The sequence below is a fragment of the Idiotropiscis lumnitzeri genome, unplaced genomic scaffold (genome assembly GCF_059441095.1).
Source record: "Idiotropiscis lumnitzeri isolate Australia: NSW breed Sydney's pygmy pipehorse unplaced genomic scaffold, RoL_Ilum_1.0 HiC_scaffold_256, whole genome shotgun sequence".
Classification (NCBI taxonomy): domain Eukaryota; kingdom Metazoa; phylum Chordata; class Actinopteri; order Syngnathiformes; family Syngnathidae; genus Idiotropiscis; species Idiotropiscis lumnitzeri.
The window spans coordinates 127,501-140,000 of NW_028283794.1; positions in this window are offsets into that span (position 1 = coordinate 127,501).

Below are 12,500 nucleotides of genomic sequence, written 5' to 3' on the forward strand. Positions count from 1 at the left end.
GCCGGCAGGGGCCCTCCGATGGCGGGTCATGCTTGCCAATCGGTCAGTGGTTGGTGTGGTGCAGTATATGTCAGGGTGTGGGTGCGAGATGGGCCGGGAGGACCGCTCCTCCAGCGTCGGACCCGAGTCATAGGAAGTGCCGTTTTGTCACAACCCCAGGGGTGGGGGGGTAACGGTAGGGAAGTGCCGGCCAACGCGCAGAGGTCGACCCGCAGGCCGAAGGAACCGTCCACCCGAACACCCCGGCGCGAGGCCGGGGCCGGCAGGGGCCCTCCGATGGCGGGTCATGATTGCCAATCGGTCAGTGGTTATGTGTGCTGCGGTGATGCGGTGCCGGCCAACGCTCAGAGGTCGACCCGCAGGCCGAAGGAACCGTCCACCCGAACACCCCGGCGCGAGGCCGGGGCCGGCAGGGGCCCTCCGATGGCGGGTCATGATTGCCAATCGGTCAGTGGTTATGTGTGTGCTGCGGTGCCGGCCAACGCTCAGAGGTCGACCCGCAGGCCGAAGGAACCGTCCACCCGAACACCCCGGCGCGAGGCCGGGGCCGGCAGGGGCCCTCCGATGGCGGGTCATGATTGCCAATCGGTCAGTGGTTGTGTGTGCTGCGGTGCCGGCCAACGCTCAGAGGTCGACCCGCAGGCCGAAGGAACCGTCCACCCGAACACCCCGGCGCGAGGCCGGGGCCGGCAGGGGCCCTCCGATGGCGGGTCATGATTGCCAATCGGTCAGTGGTTGTGTGTGTTGCGGTGGGGCCGGGAGGACCGCTCCTCCTGCGTCGGACCCGGGTCATGGGAAGTGCCGTGTGGCGGTGGTGGGGCCGGGAGGACCGCTCCTCCTGCGTCGGACCCGAGTCATGGGAAGTGCCGTGTGGCGGGGCCGGGAGGACCGCTCCTCCTGCGTCGGACCCGAGTCATAGGAAGTGCCGTGTGGCGGGGCCGGGAGGACCGCTCCTCCTGCGTCGGACCCGAGTCATAGGAAGTGCCGTGTGGCGGGGCCGGGAGGACCGCTCCTCCTGCGTCGGACCCGAGTCATAGGAAGTGCCGTGTGGCGGGGCCGGGAGGACCGCTCCTCCTGCGTCGGACCCGAGTCATAGGAAGTGCCGTGTTGCGCTGGTGGGGCCGTGCCCGCCAACAGCCTTCAGTGGTCGGATACCACGTTTGCAAGCTCCCCGCTGGAATGGGGACTTAGAAGAAATGAGGGGAAAATTCCCCCGGAGCTCCGTGCCTGAGGGCGGGCTGTGAGCCGCGCCGCGTCCGCCAACAGCCTTCCATGGTCGGACACCATTGTTCGCAAGTTGCCCGCTGGAATGGGCACATAGAAGAAATTTCGAGGATAACATCCACCAGAGCGCCAGGGCGGCCGTTATTGCAGTATGCGTCCGCCTGGCAGCTCTCTTCCGCGGGAACCATTGGGCAATTTCTTTCACGGAGGTGGACATAGAAGAATTTTTGTTTCTAAAAACGTGGTTCCTAAAAATGTGCCCCAGGTGTTTTGGAAAACCCGGGTAAACCTGGGAAGTAGGCAAATGACCCTCTGACTAGGGGTAAAAACGTTTGCCTACTGCAGCGCCCCTAATGCAATTCGGCGGAACTGCAACGCCCCTGGTCGCCTAAACGCTACCCCTGGTCGCCTAAACCTCACCCCTGGTCGCCTAAACCTCACCCCTGGTCGCCTAAAAGTCACCCCTGGTCGCCTAAATTGTCAACCCCTGGTCACCTAAATTGTCAACCCCTGGTCGCCTAAAGGGGACTTAGAAGAAATGAGGGGGCAAATTCCCCCGGAGCTCCGTGCCTGAGGGCGGGCTGTGAGCCGCGCCGCGTCCGCCAACAGCCTTCAGTGGTCGGATACAATGTATGAAAGTTCCCCGCTGGAAAGGGGACTTAGAAGAAATGAGGCAAATTTCCCCGGAGCTCCGTGCCTGAGGGCGGGCTGTGAGCCGCGCCGCGCCCGCCAACAGCCTTCAGTGGTCGGATACAATGTTTGAAAGTTCCCCGCTGGAAAGGGGACTTAGAAGAAATGAGGCAAATTTCCCCGGAGCTCCGTGCCTGAGGGCGGGCTGTGAGCCGCGCCGCGCCCGCCAACAGCCTTCAGTGGTCGGATACAATGTTTGAAAGGTCCCCGCTGGAAAGGGGACTTAGAAGAAATGAGCCAAATTTCCCCGGAGCTCCGTGCCTGAGGGCGGGCTGTGAGCCGCGCCGCGTCCGCCAACAGCCTTCAGTGGTCGGATACAATGTTTCAAAGTTCCCCGCTGGAAAGGGGACTTAGAAGAAATTTGTAAAAATTCACCCGGAGCTCCGTGCCTGAGGGCCGGCTATGAGCCGCGCCGTGCCCGCCAACAGCCTTCCACGGTCGGATACAATGTTTCAAAGTTCCCCGCTGGAAAGGGGACTTAGAAGGAATTTGTCAAATTCACCCGGAGCTCCGTGCCTGAGGGCCGGCTATGAGCCGCGCCGTGCCCGCCAACAGCCTTCCACGGTCGGATACAATGTTTCAAAGTTCCCCGCTGGAAAGGGGACTTAGAAGGAATTTGTCAAATTCACCCGGAGCTCCGTGCCTGAGGGCCGGCTATGAGCCGCGCCGTGCCCGCCAACAGCCTTCCACGGTCGGATACAATGTTTGAAAGTTCCCCGCTGGAAAGGGGACTTAGAAGAAATGAGGGGGAAATTCCCCCGGAGCTCCGTGCCTGAGGGCGGGCTGTGAGCCGCGCCGCGTCCGCCAACAGCCTTCCACGGTCGGATACAATGTTTCAAAGTTCCCCGCTGGAAAGGGGACTTAGAAGAAATTTGTAAAATTCACACCGGAGCTCCGTGCCCGAGGGCCGGCTATGAGCCGCGCCGCGCCCGCCAACAGCCTTCCTTTGGTCGGATACAATGTTTCAAAGTTCCCCGCTGGAAAGGGGACTTAGAAGAAATTTGTAAAATTCACCCGGAGCTCCGTGCCCGAGGGCCGGCTATGAGCCCCGCCGTGCCCGCCAACAGCCTTCCACGGTCGGATACAATGTTTCAAAGTTCCCCGCTGGAAAGGGGACTTAGAAGAAATTTGTAAAAATTCACCCGGAGCTCCGTGCCCGAGGGCCGGCTATGAGCCCCGCCGTGCCCGCCAACAGCCTTCCACGGTCGGATACAATGTTTCAAAGTTCCCCGCTGGAAAGGGGACTTAGAAGAAATTTGTAAAAATTCACCCGGAGCTCCGTGCCCGAGGGCCGGCTATGAGCCGCGCCGCGCCCGCCAACAGCCTTCCACGGTCGGATACAATGTTTCAAAGTTCCCCGCTGGAAAGGGGACTTAGAAGAAATTTGTGAAAATTCACCCGGAGCTCCGTGCCCGAGGGCCGGCTATGAGCCGCGCCGTGCCCGCCAACAGCCTTCCACGGTCGGATACAATGTTTCAAAGTTCCCCGCTGGAAAGGGGACTTAGAAGAAATTTGTAAAAATTCATCCGGAGCTCCGTGCCCGAGGGCCGGCTATGAGCCGCGCCGTGCCCGCCAACAGCCTTCCACGGTCGGATACAATGTTTCAAAGTTCCCCGCTGGAAAGGGGACTTAGAAGAAATTTGTGAAAATTCACCCGGAGCTCCGTGCCCGAGGGCCGGCTATGAGCCGCGCCGTGCCCGCCAACAGCCTTCCACGGTCGGATACAATGTTTCAAAGTTCCCCGCTGGAAAGGGGACTTAGAAGAAATTTGTAAAAATTCACCCGGAGCTCCGTGCCCGAGGGCCGGCTATGAGCCGCGCCGTGCCCGCCAACAGCCTTCCACGGTCGGATACAATGTTTCAAAGTTCCCCGCTGGAAAGGGGACTTAGAAGAAATTTGTGAAAATTCACCCGGAGCTCCGTGCCCGAGGGCCGGCTATGAGCCGCGCCGTGCCCGCCAACAGCCTTCCACGGTCGGATACAATGTTTCAAAGTTCCCCGCTGGAAAGGGGACTTAGAAGAAATTTGTGAAAATTCACCCGGAGCTCCGTGCCTGAGGGCCGGCTATGAGCCGCGCCGCGCCCGCCAACAGCCTTCAGTGGTCGGATACAATGTTTGAAAGTTCCCCGCTGGAAAGGGGACTTAGAAGAATTGAGTAAAATTCACCCGGAGCTCCGTGCCCGAGGGCCGGCTATGAGCCGCGCCGCGCCCGCCAACAGCCTTCCTTTGGTCGGATACAATGTTTCAAAGTTCCCCGCTGGAAAGGGGACTTAGAAGAAATTTGTGAAAATTCACCCGGAGCTCCGTGCCTGAGGGCCGGCTATGAGCCGCGCCGTGCCCGCCAACAGCCTTCCACGGTCGGATACAATGTTTCAAAGTTCCCCGCTGGAAAGGGGACTTAGAAGAAATTTGTGAAAATTCACCCGGAGCTCCGTGCCCGAGGGCCGGCTATGAGCCGCGCCGTGCCCGCCAACAGCCTTCCACGGTCGGATACAATGTTTCAAAGTTCCCCGCTGGAAAGGGGACTTAGAAGAAATTTGTAAAAATTCACCCGGAGCTCCGTGCCCGAGGGCCGGCTATGAGCCGCGCCGTGCCCGCCAACAGCCTTCCACGGTCGGATACAATGTTTCAAAGTTCCCCGCTGGAAAGGGGACTTAGAAGAAATTTGTAAAATTCACCCGGAGCTCCGTGCCCGAGGGCCGGCTATGAGCCGCGCCGTGCCCGCCAACAGCCTTCCACGGTCGGATACAATGTTTCAAAGTTCCCCGCTGGAAAGGGGACTTAGAAGAAATTTGTGAAAATTCACCCGGAGCTCCGTGCCTGAGGGCCGGCTATGAGCCGCGCCGTGCCCGCCAACAGCCTTCCACGGTCGGATACAATGTTTCAAAGTTCCCCGCTGGAAAGGGGACTTAGAAGAAATTTGTAAAATTCACCCGGAGCTCCGTGCCCGAGGGCCGGCTATGAGCCGCGCCGCGCCCGCCAACAGCCTTCCTTTGGTCGGATACAATGTTTCAAAGTTCCCCGCTGGAAAGGGGACTTAGAAGAAATTTGTAAAATTCACCCGGAGCTCCGTGCCCGAGGGCCGGCTATGAGCCCCGCCGTGCCCGCCAACAGCCTTCCACGGTCGGATACAATGTTTCAAAGTTCCCCGCTGGAAAGGGGACTTAGAAGAAATTTGTAAAAATTCACCCGGAGCTCCGTGCCCGAGGGCCGGCTATGAGCCCCGCCGTGCCCGCCAACAGCCTTCCACGGTCGGATACAATGTTTCAAAGTTCCCCGCTGGAAAGGGGACTTAGAAGAAATTTGTAAAAATTCACCCGGAGCTCCGTGCCCGAGGGCCGGCTATGAGCCGCGCCGCGCCCGCCAACAGCCTTCCACGGTCGGATACAATGTTTCAAAGTTCCCCGCTGGAAAGGGGACTTAGAAGAAATTTGTGAAAATTCACCCGGAGCTCCGTGCCCGAGGGCCGGCTATGAGCCGCGCCGTGCCCGCCAACAGCCTTCCACGGTCGGATACAATGTTTCAAAGTTCCCCGCTGGAAAGGGGACTTAGAAGAAATTTGTAAAAATTCATCCGGAGCTCCGTGCCCGAGGGCCGGCTATGAGCCGCGCCGTGCCCGCCAACAGCCTTCCACGGTCGGATACAATGTTTCAAAGTTCCCCGCTGGAAAGGGGACTTAGAAGAAATTTGTGAAAATTCACCCGGAGCTCCGTGCCCGAGGGCCGGCTATGAGCCGCGCCGTGCCCGCCAACAGCCTTCCACGGTCGGATACAATGTTTCAAAGTTCCCCGCTGGAAAGGGGACTTAGAAGAAATTTGTAAAAATTCACCCGGAGCTCCGTGCCCGAGGGCCGGCTATGAGCCGCGCCGTGCCCGCCAACAGCCTTCCACGGTCGGATACAATGTTTCAAAGTTCCCCGCTGGAAAGGGGACTTAGAAGAAATTTGTGAAAATTCACCCGGAGCTCCGTGCCCGAGGGCCGGCTATGAGCCGCGCCGTGCCCGCCAACAGCCTTCCACGGTCGGATACAATGTTTCAAAGTTCCCCGCTGGAAAGGGGACTTAGAAGAAATTTGTGAAAATTCACCCGGAGCTCCGTGCCTGAGGGCCGGCTATGAGCCGCGCCGCGCCCGCCAACAGCCTTCAGTGGTCGGATACAATGTTTGAAAGTTCCCCGCTGGAAAGGGGACTTAGAAGAATTGAGTAAAATTCACCCGGAGCTCCGTGCCCGAGGGCCGGCTATGAGCCGCGCCGCGCCCGCCAACAGCCTTCCTTTGGTCGGATACAATGTTTCAAAGTTCCCCGCTGGAAAGGGGACTTAGAAGAAATTTGTGAAAATTCACCCGGAGCTCCGTGCCTGAGGGCCGGCTATGAGCCGCGCCGTGCCCGCCAACAGCCTTCCACGGTCGGATACAATGTTTCAAAGTTCCCCGCTGGAAAGGGGACTTAGAAGAAATTTGTGAAAATTCACCCGGAGCTCCGTGCCCGAGGGCCGGCTATGAGCCGCGCCGTGCCCGCCAACAGCCTTCCACGGTCGGATACAATGTTTCAAAGTTCCCCGCTGGAAAGGGGACTTAGAAGAAATTTGTAAAAATTCACCCGGAGCTCCGTGCCCGAGGGCCGGCTATGAGCCGCGCCGTGCCCGCCAACAGCCTTCCACGGTCGGATACAATGTTTCAAAGTTCCCCGCTGGAAAGGGGACTTAGAAGAAATTTGTAAAATTCACCCGGAGCTCCGTGCCCGAGGGCCGGCTATGAGCCGCGCCGTGCCCGCCAACAGCCTTCCACGGTCGGATACAATGTTTCAAAGTTCCCCGCTGGAAAGGGGACTTAGAAGAAATTTGTGAAAATTCACCCGGAGCTCCGTGCCTGAGGGCCGGCTATGAGCCGCGCCGTGCCCGCCAACAGCCTTCCACGGTCGGATACAATGTTTCAAAGTTCCCCGCTGGAAAGGGGACTTAGAAGAAATTAGGCAACTTTCCCCGGAGCTCCATGCCTGAGTGCGGGCTGTTTGCCGCGCCGTGCCCGCCAACAGCCTTCAGTGGTCGGATACAATGTTTCAAAGTTCCCCGCTGGAAAGGGGACTTAGAAGAAATTATGAATATTTTTGTTTCTAAAAACGTGATCCCTGAAAATGTGCCCCAGGTGTTTTGGAAAACCCGGGTAAACCTGGGAAGTAGGCAAATGACCCTCTGACTAGGGGGGAAGAACGTTTGCCTACTGCAGCGCCCCTAATGCAATTCGGCGGAACTGCAACGCCCCTGGTCGCCTAAACGCTACCCCTGGTCGCCTAAAAGCTACCCCTGGTCGCCTAAAAGCTACCCCTGGTCGCCTAAACGCTACCCCTGGTCGCCTAAACGCTACCCCTGGTCGCCTAAACGCTACCCCTGGTCACCTAAACGCTACCCCTGGTCGCCTAAACGCTTCCCCTGGTCACCTAAACGCTACCCCTGGTCGCCTAAACGCTACCCCTGGTCGCCTAACTGACCCCTCGTGTGTGGGGATCAACGTTTGCCTACTAGGGCGTCCTCCGGCGGCCTCTCGGCAGTACTGCAGGCCCATTTTAGCCGAGCCCATTGAAATGAATGGGGGAATTTTATACGTTTTTGCCTTTTTTTTCCCCCCCTCGTTCTTTTTGTATTTATTCATTTATTTCAACTTTTACCGACTCAACCGCCCTCCGGCGTGCCCTCGGCGGTCCCGCAAGCCCAATTCGGCCGAGCCCATTGAAATGAATGGGGGAATTTTATACGTTTTTGCCTTTTTTCCCCCCCCCTCGTTCTTTTTGTATTTATTCATTTATTTCAACTTTTACCGACTCAACCGCCCTCCGGCGTGCCCTCGGCGGTCCCGCAAGCCCAATTCGGCCGAGCCCATTGAAATGAATGGGGGAATTTTATACGTTTTTGCCTTTTTTTTCCCCCCCTCGTTCTTTTTGTATTTATTCATTTATTTCAACTTTTACCGACTCAACCGCCCTCCGGCGTGCCCTCGGCGGTCCCGCAAGCCCAATTCGGCCGAGCCCATTGAAATGAATGGGGGAATTTTATACGTTTTTGCCTTTTTTTCCCCCCTCGTTCTTTTTGTATTTATTCATTTATTTCAACTTTTACCGACTCAACCGCCCTCCGGCGTGCCCTCGGCGGTCCCGCAAGCCCAATTCGGCCGAGCCCATTGAAATGAATGGGGGGATTTTATACGTTTTTGCCTTTTTTCCCCCCCTCGTTCTTTTTGTATTTATTCATTTATTTCAACTTTTACCGACTCAACCGCCCTCCGGCGTGCCCCCGGCGGTCCCGCAAGCCCAATTCGGCCGAACCCATTGAAATGAATGGGGGAATTTTATACGTTTTTGCCTTTTTTTTCCCCCCCTCGTTCTTTTTGTATTTATTCATTTATTTCAACTTTTACCGACTCAACCGCCCTCCGGCGTGCCCCCGGCGGTCCCGCAAGCCCAATTCGGCCGAACCCATTGAAATGAATGGGGGAATTTTATACGTTTTTGCCTTTTTTTTCCCCCCCTCGTTCTTTTTGTATTTATTCATTTATTTCAACTTTTACCGACTCAACCGCCCTCCGGCGTGCCCTCGGCGGTCCCGCAAGCCCAATTCGGCCGAGCCCATTGAAATGAATGGGGGGATTTTATACGTTTTTGCCTTTTTTCCCCCCCTCGTTCTTTTTGTATTTATTCATTTATTTCAACTTTTACCGACTCAACCGCCCTCCGGCGTGCCCTCGGCGGTCCCGCAAGCCCAATTCGGCCGAGCCCATTGAAATGAATGGGGGAATTTTATACGTTTTTGCCTTTTTTCCCCCCCCCCTCGTTCTTTTTGTATTTATTCATTTATTTCAACTTTTACCGACTCAACCGCCCTCCGGCGTGCCCTCGGCGGTCCCGCAAGCCCAATTCGGCCGAGCCCATTGAAATGAATGGGGGGATTTTATACGTTTTTGCCTTTTTTCCCCCCCTCGTTCTTTTTGTATTTATTCATTTATTTCAACTTTTACCGACTCAACCGCCCTCCGGCGTGCCCCCGGCGGTCCCGCAAGCCCAATTCGGCCGAACCCATTGAAATGAATGGGGGAATTTTATACGTTTTTGCCTTTTTTTTCCCCCCCTCGTTCTTTTTGTATTTATTCATTTATTTCAACTTTTACCGACTCAACCGCCCTCCGGCGTGCCCTCGGCGGTCCCGCAAGCCCAATTCGGCCGAGCCCATTGAAATGAATGGGGGAATTTTATACGTTTTTGCCTTTTTTTCCCCCCTCGTTCTTTTTGTATTTATTCATTTATTTCAACTTTTACCGACTCAACCGCCCTCCGGCGTGCCCTCGGCGGTCCCGCAAGCCCAATTCGGCCGAGCCCATTGAAATGAATGGGGGGATTTTATACGTTTTTGCCTTTTTTCCCCCCCTCGTTCTTTTTGTATTTATTCATTTATTTCAACTTTTACCGACTCAACCGCCCTCCGGCGTGCCCCCGGCGGTCCCGCAAGCCCAATTCGGCCGAACCCATTGAAATGAATGGGGGAATTTTATACGTTTTTGCCTTTTTTTTCCCCCCCTCGTTCTTTTTGTATTTATTCATTTATTTCAACTTTTACCGACTCAACCGCCCTCCGGCGTGCCCCCGGCGGTCCCGCAAGCCCAATTCGGCCGAACCCATTGAAATGAATGGGGGAATTTTATACGTTTTTGCCTTTTTTTTCCCCCCCTCGTTCTTTTTGTATTTATTCATTTATTTCAACTTTTACCGACTCAACCGCCCTCCGGCGTGCCCTCGGCGGTCCCGCAAGCCCAATTCGGCCGAGCCCATTGAAATGAATGGGGGGATTTTATACGTTTTTGCCTTTTTTCCCCCCCTCGTTCTTTTTGTATTTATTCATTTATTTCAACTTTTACCGACTCAACCGCCCTCCGGCGTGCCCTCGGCGGTCCCGCAAGCCCAATTCGGCCGAGCCCATTGAAATGAATGGGGGAATTTTATACGTTTTTGCCTTTTTTCCCCCCCCCCTCGTTCTTTTTGTATTTATTCATTTATTTCAACTTTTACCGACTCAACCGCCCTCCGGCGTGCCCTCGGCGGTCCCGCAAGCCCAATTCGGCCGAGCCCATTGAAATGAATGGGGGGATTTTATACGTTTTTGCCTTTTTTCCCCCCCTCGTTCTTTTTGTATTTATTCATTTATTTCAACTTTTACCGACTCAACCGCCCTCCGGCGTGCCCCCGGCGGTCCCGCAAGCCCAATTCGGCCGAACCCATTGAAATGAATGGGGGAATTTTATACGTTTTTGCCTTTTTTTTCCCCCCCTCGTTCTTTTTGTATTTATTCATTTATTTCAACTTTTACCGACTCAACCGCCCTCCGGCGTGCCCTCGGCGGTCCCGCAAGCCCAATTCGGCCGAGCCCATTGAAATGAATGGGGGGATTTTATACGTTTTTGCCTTTTTTCCCCCCCTCGTTCTTTTTGTATTTATTCATTTATTTCAACTTTTACCGACTCAACCGCCCTCCGGCGTGCCCTCGGCGGTCCCGCAAGCCCAATTCGGCCGAGCCCATTGAAATGAATGGGGGAATTTTATACGTTTTTGCCTTTTTTCCCCCCCCCCTCGTTCTTTTTGTATTTATTCATTTATTTCAACTTTTACCGACTCAACCGCCCTCCGGCGTGCCCTCGGCGGTCCCGCAAGCCCAATTCGGCCGAGCCCATTGAAATGAATGGGGGAATTTTATACGTTTTTGCCTTTTTTTTCCCCCCCCTCGTCCTTTTTGTATTTATTCATTTATTTCAACTTTTACCGACTCAACCGCCCTCCGGCGTGCCCTCGGCGGTCCCGCAAGCCCAATTCGGCCGAGCCCATTGAAATGAATGGGGGAATTTTATACGTTTTTGCCTTTTTTTTTCCCCCCTCGTCCTTTTTGTATTTATTTACTTATTTCAACCTTTACCGACTTAGGGGCCGCTTTGCACCGCCTGTGCCCGGGGAAGGTGCTCCTATTCGGGCCAAGTGTGACACACGCCCGCCCTCCTCCTCCGGAGCTTCCATTAGGGTAGACTTAGGGGCCGCTTGGCACCGCCTGTGCCCGGGGAAGGTGCTCATATTCGGCTTCACTGTCAGGCAGCATGCACTCCTCCTCCGGAGCTTCCATTTGGGCAAACTTAGGGGCCGCTTGGCACCGCCCGTGCCCGGGGAAGGTGCTCCTATTCGGGCCAAGTGTGACACACGCCCGCACTCCTCCTCCGGAGCTTCCATTTGGGCAAACTTAGGGGCCGCTTGGCACCGCCTGTGCCCGGGGAAGGTGCTCATATTCGGCTTCACTGTCACACAGCATGCACTCCTCCTCCGGAGCTTCCATAAGGGCAAACTTAGGGGCCGCTTGGCACCGCCTGTGCCCGGGGAAGGTGCTCATATTCGGCTTCACTGTCACACAGCGTGCACTCCTCCTCCGGAGCTTCCATTTGGGCAAACTTAGGGGCCGCTTGGCACCGTCTGTGCCCGGGGAAGGTGCTCATATTCGGGCCAAGTGTGACACACGCCCGCACTCCTCCTCCGGAGCTTCCATGAGGGTAGACTTAGGGGCCGCTTGGCACCGCCTGTGCCCGGGGAAGGTGCTCATAGTCGGCTTCACTGTCAGGCAGCATGCACTCCTCCTCCGGAGCTTCCATTTGGGCAAACTTAGGGGCCGCTTGGCACCGTCTGTGCCCGGGGAAGGTGCTCATATTCGGGCCAAGTGTGACACACGCCCGCACTCCTCCTCCGGAGCTTCCATTTGGGCAAACTTAGGGGCCGCTTGGCACCGCCTGTGCCCGGGGAAGGTGCTCATATTCGGGCCAAGTGTGACACACGCCCGCACTCCTCCTCCGGAGCTTCCATTTGGGCAAACTTAGGGGCCGCTTGGCACCGCCTGTGCCCGGGGAAGGTGCTCATATTCGGGCCAAGTGTGACACACGCCCGCACTCCTCCTCCGGAGCTTCCATAAGGGTAGACTTAGGGGCCGCTTGGCACCGTCTGTGCCCGGGGAAGGTGCTCCTATTCGGCTTCACTGTCACACAGCATGCACTCCTCCTCCGGAGCTTCCATAAGGGCAAACTTAGGGGCCGCTTGGCACCGTCTGTGCCCGGGGAAGGTGCTCCTATTCGGCTTCACTGTCAGGCAGCATGCACTCCTCCTCCGGAGCTTCCATAAGGGTAGACTTAGGGGCCGCTTGGCACGGCCTGTGCCCGGGGAAGGTCCTCATATTCGGGCCAAGTGTGACACACGCCCGCCCTCCTCCTCCGGAGTTTCCATGAGGGTAAACTTAGGGGCCGCTTGGCACCGCCTGTGCCCGGGGAAGGTGCTCCTATTCGGGCCAAGTGTGACACACGCCCGCACTCCTCCTCCGGAGCTTCCATTTGGGCAAACTTAGGGGCCGCTTGGCACCGCCTGTGCCCGGGGAAGGTGCTCCTCTCCGGGCTAAGTGTGACACACGCCCGCACTCCTCCTCCGGAGCTTCCATAAGGGCAAACTTAGGGGCCGCTTGGCACCGCCTGTGCCCGGGGAAGGTGCTCCTCTCCGGGCTAAGTGTGACACACGCCCGCCCTCCTCCT